Genomic DNA, 15,028 nt, shown 5'->3' with positions numbered 1-15,028 from the left:
AGTATGGGAAAGTTTCTGATAAAGTCAGAGGCAGACTACTATTATTGGTCCTAGTTTGTCTGTAACATCAAAGAAAAAGGGAAACCATTTCTGTGAAAAGGGGATAATACTTTCCGTATAAATAGTACTGTTTTTTGCTCATGTTTGGTTTCCCTGGCTTGCCAATCTGAAATGTGAGAGAACGAATATACATGGTAGCCTAATTTGTGGCATTTTGCAATAATTTACAGTAGTTAAAGTCAAGGGATGTTGTGCTTGTTTCGGGCCAACAGAGGGAGCCGCTCGCTCTAGTGGTTGCTTCACACTCTTATCACTCTACAGTGGCTCTCACGCTATACTGCCTAGCCAGTGAGTCAGTTGAATGAGAAAGCCAAGCCACCTGAAAAAATAAAGAGAAAAGTGCCAGATAAACAACATATTTTAAACGTTATCATCACGGTGAGCGAGTTATAACGCATAACATATTAAACACCAAGTTAAGCGGAGTGTAATGATATAATTGCTATTTTTGATGATGTTTTGATAGTTTCATTAATATTTAATATTTGTTAGCATAGAAGCTAACATTGGCTAAAGTTAGAGCCAGTCAAGCTAGCCTGTCGTCATGGTGACAGGATCACTACACGTTCACACAGGGTGTAAACAAAGGGAAACATTGGGTGTGTTCGTAAATTCAATCTGGAGTGCCAGACTGCGCTCAGAGTGCACTCTGAGTTAGGGTCTATCCGAGATGGCCTCACAACGGCAGTCAAGCACCCAAGCTTACTGGCTAACGTTGGCTAGTTTGCTAGCTACTTCAAGACACGAATGAGAGAACACCTCACTCTGACCATTTTACTTGCCCTAGCAGAGCTGGCTAGGCTGTTTTTATGTTATCCAGAGCGTTGGTGACTGTAACTGCTGCTGGCAACAATTGAATTACCCTTTTTTGTTGACGTTTACCGACACCTGCCATATTATTCTGCGCTTTGGCACACTCAGACGAGAGCTCTCTGAAATGGGAGTAGACAGCCAGAGTGAATTTACGAACCCACCTATTGTAACTTGTTGTTTGAAGGGATATGTTGATAATTACATGATGAAAATGTATCTATGCGATAAGATGATAATTAATAACTTTTTACAAATGTTTTTTGTTGTTGTATGTTGACTATTTAGAATTTTATAAGAGTAGCCAAGCCCGATGAATGAGTGAGAGACAACTAAAAACTGTATTCAAGAGAGAAGCACCAGATGAAGATTTAAAATAGTTAGTTTATATGGTGCTTCTCTCTTCAATACAGTTTTAGGGTATGGTGGGAAGAATGAGGCCTTGAAGATTTAAAATAGTTAGTTTAAGGTTTCAGAATCCCTTCATTCTTCTCACCATACCCTATCCATGTCCCAAGGTGAGAGTACACCACACTACTAGACCATGTGTGTTGGGGTTTTTCACTATTAGCTAAATGGGTTTAAGAGGGTACTAGCCCGACGCCTTGCCATTGCAGAGCAAATAGTTAATGTTGCATTATGTGAGTACCATAAATTAATAATTTTTGGTCACTTTACCTGAAAAACGATGGGACACAGACCATCATAATACATTGTAAACAACTACCATGCTTTCATGTTTCATAACGACATGTTGCTAGTGTCATGTTCTGACCTTAGTTCCTTTGTTATGTCTTTGTTTTAGTTTGGTCAGGGCGTGAGTTGGAGTGGGTGGTCTATGTTATTTTTTCTATGTTGTGGTTATGTGTTTGGCCTGGTATGGTTCTCAATCAGAGGCAGGTGTCGTTCGTTGTCTCTGATTGAGAACTTAGGTAGCCTTTTCCCACCTGTGTTTTGTGGGTGATTATTTTCTGTTTTGTGTCTTCACCAGACAGGACTGTTTCGATGTCGTTTCGTTCTTTCACTTTGTTGTTTTGTTATTCAGTGTTCAGTTGATTTATTAAATATTAACATGGACACATACCACGCTGCGCATTGGTCCGATCTTGACGACTCCTCGTTAGAGGAGGAAGAATTACGTTACAGCTAGTATAAAACCATGGTGTTTTGTTTCATTGTACTACCACAGGTTCATTTTTGTACCATGGTAGCTAGTACCTTGAAAAAAAAAAACTTTTCTTTTTGGTCACTACCATGGCAGGAAAATACCATGGTAATGGTGCAAATACCATGGTATTTTCCTGCCATGGTAGTACAACGAAAACTACCATGCTAATACCATGGAACATTTTTGTAAGTGTACCCAGGACTTAAATGATCTAATTGAACCATTTGCTGCCACGATAAGGTGTTTTTTCTGCCTAAAAATGGTGATTAGGAGCCTTTCAAACTAATTTTGAAAACTGCCAATGTGATGAAATCAATGTGACACTCACTTATGTAGCTTTAGGTATGTGTCCATGTATATAGCTGAGTCTTAATGAAGACTGTCACTCTGCAGCGTTCTGTAGGTGTCAAGCAGTCGGAGGTAATGGCTTGTGATGAGATATTGCGGAGGTGGGGGATATATTCAAAGCACCATAGTCTCATTTTGCATCCCCTTCTCTTTTTTTTGTGGACTGCAGAGTAAATGATGGAGCACCGCTCTCCTCTCTAATATTCACAGGGGAAAGGAAGTCACTTAGCATTTGAATGACTGTGATTTCTCTTCAGCGCGACAGACAGACGTAAAGAAAAAAGGTGACAGGATTTTAATGGAGCCGCTAATGCCGTTTTGAAGGAGGACATTGTTGGTGGGTTGGGGATCTTTCTTCCCTTCGCTCTGAAGATGATCTCATCCGCTTCCTACAGATGTAAGATCTTCATTTTAGTCAGATTTCTACACAAGGAAAATAATCCTGCAGCAACAGGAAATGTGAATTATTATGTAGATTATAATTAATGGACATTTTTGTAGGAGTTGATAGATTTCGCGTAAGGGAAAATCAAGTCAGAAACCTGTAAACTTCAGAAGCCTTTTTAACCTCAAATAAGTTTAACATTTCCTACATTGCAGTAAAGTTCTCCTGCAACAGGGTGATCAAATTAAAATCCTATCTGTAATCCAATCCTCTCGGAAGTAAATAAGGCCTATGCATATTATGATTAGTTACTGCATAATGTACATAACACTTCACGAGGGGACAGTACTGCGTAATAACTTTTATTTGAGCAAACAATTCTGGTGTCCCATAAATGACTGTGGAACAACTCATATCACTTCTCTGTCTCTGGGGAAAGGCGCTAAATACCTCAGGCAGTTACTAAGAGGTGCACAGGGATTGCTTGGTTACCAATCCACACCACTCCGGCCAACTGATGTTTCTTCTTCAGGATGAGTCTAGATTAGCCTCCCTCCCTGACAATTTCTAGAATGGAACACATTCTGACCATTCTGATTGGTCCCATAAACCGATGGGTTGAGCCAGAGCCGGGTCTACATGATGACGTTATAGACTTTGATACTCACATAAACAACTTCTAGGATGGCAGTTTCAGACTGAATGTACTGTATGTAGCAATCAATTAAATTCAGGGTGTGTCGTCCCGGCAAACAGAGGTAGAAGTACTGGAACAACAAATATTGTGTTTTTTAGGATATGTATAACAGTTGTAGGCGGTATTAGTGGAATACATTTTTGTCTGCTGTAACAAAGGTGGGTGACATCACATTTTCATTGCTATGGAAGATTAATTGCAGGGAGGTGTAATCAGTGAAAGGATTCAGGACCTACTAGTGAGGATAGGGACCATGACCCCCCACAGGCACAAAGTGTTTACTTGGCTTGGCCACAAACAGACTTTCCTTGAGAGACACCACTTTGCCCAAGGAATGCTTTGGCACCACACTCAAGGACCGAAGATTATTATAGCCATCTGTTCCTCTTTTAAATGTCAATTCAGAGATGTAGAGACACACCAGCGAGGTGGCATCGTTCCGAGGTTTACAGGGAGAGGCAACAGCAAAAGGTCAGCCGCTAAAAGCAAAGCCGTGTTGGAAAATGGTGCTTTCCCACCAACCTGCTCTGTGCCTGGATTGTAGTCATTGTAATGGACCTTTCAGAAAAACTGTAAGATACATTTTTGTCTGACATCACTTTACAACAAAGCATGGAAAATTGTAAGTGAATGATGTTGATATGTTGAACTAAGGGGAATGTGTGTTTGAGATATAACAGTTAAATGACAAGTTCAAATCAATGACAAGTGTGACGGCTGTACCGTGGAACGCACAGTAAAAAACCCTGCCTAAAAATATCCTTATCCTTCTTTTATTCCATAACTGTTTTGCAGAAATGCACAATCGCAACATTACAGTTCACGTTGTAACAGCCACTGGTGTCATCTAACATTATAATTGAACTAATATCCTTATCTACAAACAGTCAAAGTTCTAGGTAATGTCTTCTGTTTACCTCCGTGCCCCATGTCGGCAGCATGTAAGCCAGTTGTGTTCTGGAATTCCGTTGTTAAAGTATGTTTCCGGAGGAGTGTTGGAAAGTGCCACAGATCTGTTCATTGCAGGAAAACAAATGTTTCCGTCACATGTTGAAATAGAAAGTACTTTTCAAACATTGATACTGTGCACTGTTAATGCTAATAACCTGAAACAATGTATCATGATCATGTTCTTTGAAAATGAATGGTTTGCAAAACCGGCCCGGCTCCAAAAGGGGACAAAAGGGGGCTCAGCCCCCTAAGTTGAAACTTGTGCCCCTCAGTTTTAGTTTTATGTCCCTTGATGAAAATATCTAAAAAGGTTCAAATGATTGAGTGACAGGTTGGCACAAACCGTGGTGTATGTAGGGGACTATGGAAAGCTACTGGGGCAGTTAGGTACACTATATATACAAAAATACATTTAAAAAATGGCATAACTGAAGAGGTCAGTGACTTTAAACGTGACACCATCATAGGATACCACCTTTCCAACAAGTCACTTCGTCGAATTTCTTCCCTGCTAGAGCTGTTCCGGTCGACTGTATTTGCTGTTGTGAAGTGGAAACATCTAGGAGCAACAACGGCTCAGCCACAAAGTTGTAGGCCACACAAGCTCACAGAACGAGACCGCCGAGTTCTGAAGAGCGAAAATCATCTGTTCTCAGTTGCAACACTCACTACTGAGTTCCAAACTGACTCTGGAAGCAACGTCAGCACAACAACTGTTCATCGGGAGCTTCATGAAATGAGTTTCCATGGACGAGCAGCCACACACACGGCTAAGATCACTCTGCACAATGCCAAGCGTCAGCTGGAGCGGTGTAAAGCTCTCTGCCATTGGACTCTGGAGCAGTGGAAATGCGTTCTCTCGAGTGATGAATCACACTTACCAATCTGGTCGTCCAATGGACAAATCTGGTTTTGGTGGATGCCAGGAGAACACTACCTGCCCCAATGCATAGTGCCAACTGTAAAGTTTGGTTGAGGAGGAATAATGTTCTGGGGCTGTTTTCCATGCCTCGGGCCCCTTAGTTCCGGTGAAGGGAAATCTTAACACTAGAGCATACAATGACATTCTAGACAATTCTGTGCTTCCAACTTTGTGGCAACAGTTTGGGGACGGCCCCTTCCTGTATCAGCATGACAATGCCCCCGTGCACAAAGTGAAGCACATAAAGAAATGGTTTGTCGAGATCGGTGTGGAAGAACTTGACTGGCCTGCACAGAGCCCTGACCTCAACTCCATCGAACACCTCTGGGATGAATTGGAACGCCGACTGTGAGCCAGGCCTAATCGCCTAACATCAGTGCCTGACCCCACTAATGCACTTGTGGCTGAATGGAAGCAATTCCCTGCAGCAATGTTCCAACATCTAGTGGAAAGCCTTTCCAGAAGAGTGGAGGCTGTTATAGCAGCAAAGGGTGGACCAACTCCATATTAATGCCCATGATTTTGGAATTAGATGTTCGACGAGGAAAAAACCACATACTTTTGGTCATGCAGTTTATGACTCCTTAGGGTTTCCATAAAGAGCGGGGAAAAACTAGCTTTACTTAGTGTTCCTTCACGCAATGTCGTCTGAGAATGCGCTGAATGACTTTTAAATGTCTGGACTTTTTTACTTCAGATCTTTTTTAAGTTGAAGCTTTAGGAGAGTTTGTTTTTTCAATTCAGTTTATATTTGTTTATTTCAACACACCTTTTTGGTTTATCTTCTCCTGTCATCATTTGGAATAGAAACCCTAATTATGTGTGTCTCTTGTTTCCTACTTGGTCATCCATGGCAACAAGTACCTCATTCACTGCATAGAAAGTACTTTTGTACAAACCTGAATAACTACCATAACGTGCCTCGGCAGAAAGTGCAAAAAAAACAAAGCACTTACCAAAGCACTTATCTATTGTAGATAGATACTGTCCCTGGCGCTGAGTTATAGGACGCTCTCAAAAAGCCTGAGGTCTGTTAACTGGACATTTTCAGTCCCTCTATCTTTCCACAGTCCATCTAATCCAATAGACATTACAATTGTTCATGTCTTCCCCCTGAATGATGTGTCAAATTATGCAGGTATCAGATCCAGGTTGTCTGGATCTACAAGTACTAGCGAGACGATTGCTGCCTCAGACAGGTGGTCATGTGGCACCCTCTCTTTTCTAGCCCTCAATGAATTCACTTCTTAATTAGGAACCTGGATGCACAGGCAAAATGACACCTCTCACAACGCACACAAATCGGTGGAACGACCATGTTCCTAGAGAAGGGACAGCTTTGAGGAGAGAGAGAGGGAGCGAGGGAGAGAGAGAGATGGTGGCAAAGTAGTTGCGCAAGAGTGAGGGTGAAGGTAAGAGGGAGATGAGCACTCTTTGATGTTAGAAAAGCACAGTTTGGGGAGGCAACGCTTTGCTTCAGTTGCGTTGTTGATTCCAGGCTGTGCTTTACAGAGAGAGGTGCAGTGGCGATTTTAGCATGCAAATCTTGGTGGGCAAATTCAAAAACATTTTTTTTAGATGCATGCCAGCAAAGACACTACACAACACTAAACAATACATTAATTGCACTATAACGGCAACAAGCGGTGCCCACAAACTGTTAGGGCCTACAGAGCTTTCTATCCAGCACAATGGAGTGAATCCTTACCACCGCTACACCTGGCTATCAGCGGAGCCTTGTCTAGCAGCGAAACAATTAATTTAGACTCGTTTAGTGCTTTAAAAAAAACATGGCTGACTTGCTTAAGGCATACAGTATTAAAGTCCAGAGAAAATACAAACAATTTTATTTGAAGTAGCATCAGAGAGAAGTACCAAGAGGAGGAGTAAAAATAAGCCCAAGTTAGAATCAAAGGTCCATGGCTACTTTTTTCACTGCAGCGATTATCTCTTACAGCCAGCCTGCTTACAGTACTCTATCCTATTATGATTGAGAACAACATCAAAAGATAGCTTCAGGATTCTTCAGGTCTGATTAGCTGCCACTGTTGCTTTGAATAATTTTTCTTGAATGAAACGCTCTTCAGGGACTCACTGGGAAGCATGAATGAGATTTAAGGAGGAGTTGTGTAAGACATCTGTGATTGTAATTTTAGCAGTTTTCTCAATTAAAAGTTGCATGTTGTAATCTAGTTGGATGCATCGTTGACATAGCAGTAGTGACATGTACACTCATGCGGTTAATCACTCACAGATAGACTGCGGGAGTTGAGTTGACTCCTGAGGCCTAGGCTGCTGCACTAACTTACTTATAATGTTACATGGCATTGATATCAAGAACAACACACAACCACATTGAAGTGAATATAACAGCTTGGTTATCTATTCTCTCTTATCATTTGATTTGAAATGTTGACCTCTCTTCTAATGTATTGCAGATAGAAGCGATCAAGCGGCTATTTGATATTGCGTTAGGAATAATTGTGAGAAGTTAGACAATTATGAGACAATTATGTTTTCAAAGTATTTAACACAATTGTATCCCCTGAATATGATTCTCATTTGGAAGTGCTTTACCATATAAATACTGGTTATGATGCTCCAAAGCAAGTTATTTTGGAGAGAGTAAATCTTATTTGGCTTGCATACACTTTATTTTATTGCTCCTGTAATTGTAGTCAACATATCATTTTGATTTAGAGTGCCTAGTCCACATCCTGATTCCCATGCGGAAGGACGAGCATCCTCAGGAGTGCAATTAAGGTATTAAAAAAAGGCATGTTGTGTAGGCCTACTGGTTCAATGACCTTATTCAAATAGTCCCATAAAAGGCAGCGATACACGTACATCAGTCGAAATTTATAGCATCAGATAAATCTGTCACCTGTCATGTACCTTTTAAAAGCTGTTAAGATAGCTCTGAGTCAAGCTCTTTTCCTTCCTATCAGTAAAAATCAGTGAGGAAATGTATGCCTGCAGAGTAAAAGCCCTGATGAATTAAGTTGAGAACAGTCACAGAAAGATAGACTGAGATGTAAAGCAGCTGTGATGCGTTGATAGAGTGCTCTGACGTCCCTAGCCCTTAGCTGACACACTTTTGAATAAAACAAGACATCTGATTGGATATGTGGATGTGGTTGTGTACTGTATGTGGTCTAACCATTGCCTCCCTCCCCCCGGGGCCTCTTGACAAAATAGATATTGCTCAGGAGATTCTGGTGTTCAGCTAGAATTGATATATCTGCATGCAAGCTCCACCATTGTAGTCAAAAATCCACATGTAAACAACAACTGACAAATATGGAGCGTTAGCTTTTTGCATAATTAATCTTTTATTATCTATCATACAGTTGAGCTTTTTAATGTTTCAGTAACTTTGGCCTTGGAGACATGAAAACTTCTACCAAAACCACTCAACAGCCCGCTGTATCATTTTTATAAACACAAAGCCCTTGTGACCCTTCTGAGCTTAAGGGAGTACATCAAAAGCAAAAACTTTGTTTTGGGTTAATATATATATATATTTTAAATATTGTCTCTTTGATATAATTTTAAAGACACATTTCACCATGAAGCTGTTACTGTGTCTGATATTCACAAAACATGTCAGCACCCTTCAGGAGATGAAGGAAGTATTTCTCAACCTCTGACATCTTTGTTTGTCTTTTTTCCCATCTTTTTATCTTTTTCTAAGGGTTTTCTACAAGGACAAGGACATAATAAGCAGCTTACTCTTATTTCATTCTGTTGAATGTGATGCAACTAACTGATGTAAGCATATCTGGAAAGTTATGGGGTGAGAAAAAGGATAAGGTGTATTTAATGGAGCCTCCTTATCCCAGCTCAGTGTGACTGTATAAGCATCAAGCTTTGTGACACCCTCTCACAGATTCTGGTGTTCATGGCTATTTGTAGCCTTGTTTTAAGTCTTCTCATCAAACATAAATTCTTGTACAGACAGATAACTGATCAGTTACTGCAAGAAATGTTTTTAGTCATGTTATATTTATAAGACCTCTTCAATTGCCCGTCAACAAAACAACGCATTTCTCCTTTAGCTCACAAAGGTCAGGAATCTGTGATCCGAGAAACAGGCATGCCGTTTGAACATCCTTTTATCCCAATGCCTCTCTTAGAACCCATTCAGCATTGTGGTCCGCCTACAAAATACATTGTTTCTTTACCTACTCAACCATACAAACATAGGATGATGTAGAGGAGAAGGGTTACCTTTTTAGGCAATGCTGTTTATCCCATTTTACTGTTGAAATTAATGGGTATTTTATTCTCAGCCTGACCACAGCAAGACCAACATTAATCCAGTTGCACTTAGAGGCGCAAAACACAAGACCCAAGACCTCTTACAATAACATGCATTTAGACAAACATCAATGTCTCCAATTTCATCAAGGACATATACTACCGGTCATAAGTTTAAGAACTTGAGTTTTCCTCATTGTAAAATAATAGTGAAGTCATCAAAACTATGAAATAACACATATGGAATCATGTAGTAACCAAAAAAGTGTTAACTTCTTAGGGCTGAGATTTAAACAAATATATTTTATATTTGAGATTATTCAAATAGCCACCCTTTGCCTTGACGACAGATTTGCACACTCTTAGCATTCTCTCAACCAGCTTCACCTGGAATGCTTTTCCAACAATCTTGAAGGAGTTCCCACATACGCTGAGCACTTGTTGGCTTTTCCTACACTCTGCGGTCTGACTCATCCCAACCATCTCAATTTGGTTGAAGTTGGGGGATTGTGGAGGCCAGGTCATCTGATGCAGCACTCCATTACTCTACTTCTTGGTAAAATAGCCCTTACACAGCCTGGAGGTGTGTTGTGTCATTGTCCTGTTGAAAAACAAATGATAGTCCCACTGTCACGCCTTGGTCTTAGTATTTTGTGTTTTCTTTAATTATTTGTTCAGGCCAGGGTGTGACATGGGGTTATTGAATTGTCTTATTGGGGTTTTTGTAGGCATTGGGATTGTGGTTGATTAGGGGTGTGTCTAGTATAGGCTTGGCTGCCTGAGGCGGTTCTCAATCAGAGTCAGGTGATTCTTGTTGTCTCTGATGGGGAACCATATTTAGGTAGCCTGGGTTTCACTGTGTATTTCATGGGTGATTGTTCCTGTCTCTGTGTAGTTTCACCAGATAGGCTGTAATTAGGTTTCACGTTCTGTTTTGTTGTTTTGCAATTGTATAGTAATTTCATGTATCGCTCTTCCTTCATTAAAGACATGACTAACCACCATGCTGCATTTCGGTCCGACTCTCTTTCGACAAACGAAGAACGACGTTACAGAATCACCCACCACACACGGACCGAGTGGCGTGGAAACAGGCAGCGACAGCTGGAGCAGCAAAAGGAGGATGAATTATTCGGAGAATGGACATGGGAAGACGTGTTGGATGGTAAAGGTTGTTACACTTGGGAGGAGATACTGGCCGGAAGAGATCGCCTCCCATGGGAACAGGTGGAGGCACTAAGGAGAGCAGAGGCAGCCGGAGATAGGAGCCGATGATACGAGGGAACACGGTTGGCAAGGAAGCCCGAAAAGCAGCCCCAAAAAATTATTGGGGGGGGGCCTTAAATGGAGTATGGCTATTTTTACATTACATTTAAGTCATTTAGCAGACGCTCTTATCCAGAGCGACTTACAAATTGGTGCATTCACCTTATGACATCATGCCAGGTAGGAGACCTGCGCAAACTCCCTGTGCTTACCGGGGGGCTAGAGAGACCGGGCAGGCACCGTGTTATGCTATGGAGCGCACAGTGTTTTCAGTGCGGGTGCATAGCCCGGTGCGGCACATACCAGCCCTTCGTATTGGCCGGGCTAGAGTGGGCATCGAGCCAGGTAAGGTTGGGCAGGCTCGGTGCTCAAGAGCTCCAGTGCGCCTGCACGGTCCGGTCTATCCAGAGCCACCTCTCCTTGTTTATCGTGAGGAGCCAAGGAGGAGACCAGAACCAGAGCCGGTGTTAGAGGTGAGCGAAGCAGAGACTGTGAAGGAGTTAATGGGGAAAATGGAGGAGAGAGTAATGAGGGAGTTGCTAGCATGGTGCTATAGGTACGATATTCGTCCAACGGAGCGTGTCGGGGATTTAATGGCACCTGGGTCAGCGCTCCATACTCGTCCTGAGGTGCGTGTTAGTCGGCTGGTGAAAAATGTGCCAGCCTCACGCACCAGGCCTCCCGTGTACCTACCTAGCCTTGCATGTCCTGTGCCAGTCCTGCTCTCAGGCTCTCCAGTACACCTTCCCGATCCAGTCCATCCTGTGCCACCTTCACACACCAGTCCTCCGGTAGCAGCTCCCCGCACCAGGCTTCCTGTGCGTGTCCTCGATCCTGTAGCATCAGTTCCAGCACCACGCACCAGGCCGTCAGTGCGCCTCGCCTGTTCAGCACAGCCAGAGCCTTCCTTCCCTCCTGCGCTACTGGAGTCTCCTGTCTGTTCAGCGCTATCAGAGCCTTCCTCCTCTACAGCACTGCCGGAGCCTCCTGCCTGTTCGGAGCAGCCTGAGCTGCCAGTCTGTAGGGAGCTGTCAGTCTGCAAGGTGCTGTCAGTCTGCATGAAGCACCCCGAGCTGTCAGTCTGCATGAAGCAGACAGAGCTGTCAGTCTGCAAAGAGCTGCCAGTCTGCAAGGAGCTGTCAGTCTACAAGGAGCTGCCAGTCTGCAAGGAGCTGTCAGTCTGCAAGGAGCTGCCAGTCTGCAGGGTGCTGTCAGCCTGCATGGAGCAGTCAGAGCTGTCAGTCTGCAAGGAGCTGCCAGTCTGCAGGGTGCTGTCAGCCTGCATGGAGCAGCCAGAGCTGTCAGTCTGCAAAGAGCTGCCAGTCTGCAAGGAGCTGTCAGTCTGCAAGGAGATGTCAGTCTGCAAGGAGCTGCCAGTCTGCAGGGTGCTGTCAGCCTGCATGGAGCAGTCAGAGCTGTCAGTCTGTATGAAGCAGCCAGAGCTGTCAGTCTGCATAAAGCAGCCAGAGCTGCCAGTCTGCAAAGAGCTGCCAGTCTGCAAGGAGCTGTCAGTCTGCAAGGAGCTGCCAGTCTGCAGGGTGCTGTCAGCCGGCATAGAGCAGCTAGAGCTGCCAGTCAGCCATGATCTTCTAGATCTGCCAGTCAACCAGATTCTACCAGATCTGCCAGTCAACCAGAATCTTCCAGATCTGCTAGTCAACCTGAATCTTCCAGATCCGCCAGCCAGCCAGGATCTACCGGAGCCTACTACCTACCTGAGCTTCCTCTCAGTACTGGGCTTCCTCTCAGTACTGGGCTTTCTCTCAGTACTGGGCTTCCCCTCAGTTCCGGGCTGCCCCTCAGTCTCGAGCTGCCCCTCAGTCCCGAGCTGCCCCTCAGTCCCGAGCTGCCCCTCAGTCCCGAGCTACCCCTCAGTCACGAGCTGCTCCTCAGTTCAGTGGGGTTCTGGGTGAGGACTATTAGGCCATGGTCGGCGGCGAGGGTGGATTGTCCCAGGACGCGAAGGGGAGGAACTAGGACATTAATGGAGTGGGGTCCACGTCCCGAGCCGGAACCGCCACCATGGACAGACGCCCACCTGGACCCTCCCTATGGTTTTGAGGTGCGTCCGGGAGTCCGCACCTTAGGGGGGGGGGGGATTCTGTCACGCCTTGGTCTTAGTATTTTGTGTTTTCTTTAATTATTTGTTCAGGCCAGGGTGTGACATGGGGTTATTGTATTGTCTTATTGGGGTTTTTGTAGGCATTGGGATTGTGGTTGATTAGGGGTGTGTCTAGTATAGGCTTGGCTGCCTGTCTCTGTGTAGTTTCACCAGATAGGCTGTAATTAGGTTTCACGTTCCGTTTTGTTGTTTTGCATTTGTATAGTTATTTCATGTATCGCTCTTCCTTCATTAAAGACATGAGTAACCACCACGCTGCATTTCGGTCCGACTCTCTTTCGACAAACGAAGAACAACGTTACACCCACTAAGCCCATACCAGATGGGCTGACGCTTCGATGCAGAATGCTGTGTTAGCCATGCTGGTTAAGTGTGCCTTGAATTCTAAATAAATTACAGACAGCTTCACCAGCAAAGCACCCCCAAACCATAACACCTCCTCCATGCTTTGCGATGGGAAATATACATGCAGAGATCATCCGTTCACCCACACCGCGTCTCACAAAGACACGGCGGCGGTTGGAACCTAAAATCTCCAATTTGGACTCCAGACCAAAGGGCCAAAGGAGTCAAGCCCTTCCACCTGTCTAATGTCCATTGCTTGTGTTTCTTGGCGCAAGCAAGTCTCTTTTTCATGTCGGTGTGCTTTAGTTGTGGTTTCTTTGCAGCAATTTGATCATGAAGGCCTGATTCACACAGTCTGTTACTTGAACTCTGTGAAGCATTTATTTGGGCTTCAATTTCTGAGGCTGATAATTAATTAACTTACCCTCTCCAGCAGAGGTAACTCTGGGTCTTCCATTCCTGTGGTGGTCCTCATGAGATCCAGTTTCATCATAGTGCTTGATGGTTTTTGCAACTGCACTTGAAGAAACTTTAAAAGTTCTTGTAATTTCCCGGATTGACTTACCTTTCATGTCTTAATGTAATGATGGACTGTCATTTTGCTTTCCTTATTTGAGCTGTTCTTGCCATAATATGGACTTGGTCTTTTACCAAATAGGGCTATCTTCTGTATAAACCACCTGCCTTGACACAACACAACTGATTCCACAAATTAACTTTTAAGAAGGCACACTTGTTAATTGAAATGCATTCCAGGTGACTACCTCATGAAACTGGTTGAGAGAATGCCAAGAGTCATCAAGGAAAAGGGTGGCTATTTGAAGCATCTCAAATATAAAATATATTTTGATTTGTTTATCACTTTTTTGCTTACTACTACTACTACATGATTCCATATGTGTTATTTCATAGTTTTGATGTTTTCACTATTATTCTATAATGTAGAAAATAGAAAAAATAAAGAAAAACCCTTGAATGAGTAGGTGTTCAAAAACTTTGACCGGTATTGTATCTTATCAGGCAGTTTATAAAATAATGTTGCTCTCCTTATGAGTTGCAGGTATGAGTTTAATGGTTGTGGGGCTTTATTTATGGTAACATTGTCTGACAGTTTTGTTCCATGTTTAGTCTGTTAGACCTCCCATGGGGAATGTTAGGATGCTTCTAGCTTTCATGCTTTCCCTAAACCACATCTGAACCATAGCTACCTTTTAAGCTTTGAAGATCTGAAAGCTGTAAAATGCACAATTGTCAGTGCCCTGAGCCGATATGAGCTGGTACAGTATGTGCAAGAAACCATCTATTTACAGACAAAAATCACTGCACCAAATGTGTGCTCTACATTGAGGACATCTAACCTCATGTAATAGTAAAAATATAATGCATTTTTTCAGATGACAGACACGCTATTTCCCCCCTGCCGCCTCATGTGGGTTTTTGCAGTTGCAGTCTGTGATTCGACTGCTCTGGAATCTTTTCCCAAGGGCTCCTTCAGTAAGGAAACAATGGCTTTTTTCACACTTTCATTTGACAGCTCTTGCTTGCAGCAGACTTGGAAACAGATTAATGAGAGGAGATGTGTGGAGTAGACAGTGAGGGAATGAGAGTGAGACGGAGAGAGAGACTTTTCCTCTGTCCTATTTACACCCTACACCCTCTCTGCAATGTGATGCTGTTGTCTCTCGCTTCATTAG

At 43.3% G+C, this 15,028-nt stretch overlaps 1 protein-coding gene across 3 annotated transcripts in view; it reads right to left on the bottom strand.

The window, feature by feature from the left end:
• The window catches only part of LOC124004279 (immunoglobulin superfamily member 21-like), a 328,369-nt gene that overhangs the window by 123,877 nt on the left and 189,464 nt on the right, over window positions 1–15,028 (bottom strand). The gene's annotated exons all lie outside the window — the stretch shown is intronic.

The sequence above is a fragment of the Oncorhynchus gorbuscha genome, linkage group LG18 (assembly GCF_021184085.1).
Source record: "Oncorhynchus gorbuscha isolate QuinsamMale2020 ecotype Even-year linkage group LG18, OgorEven_v1.0, whole genome shotgun sequence".
NCBI lineage: Eukaryota > Metazoa > Chordata > Actinopteri > Salmoniformes > Salmonidae > Oncorhynchus > Oncorhynchus gorbuscha.
The sequence above is the reverse complement of the archived record's forward strand: the minus strand, read 5'-3'. Positions and strand labels throughout refer to the sequence as shown.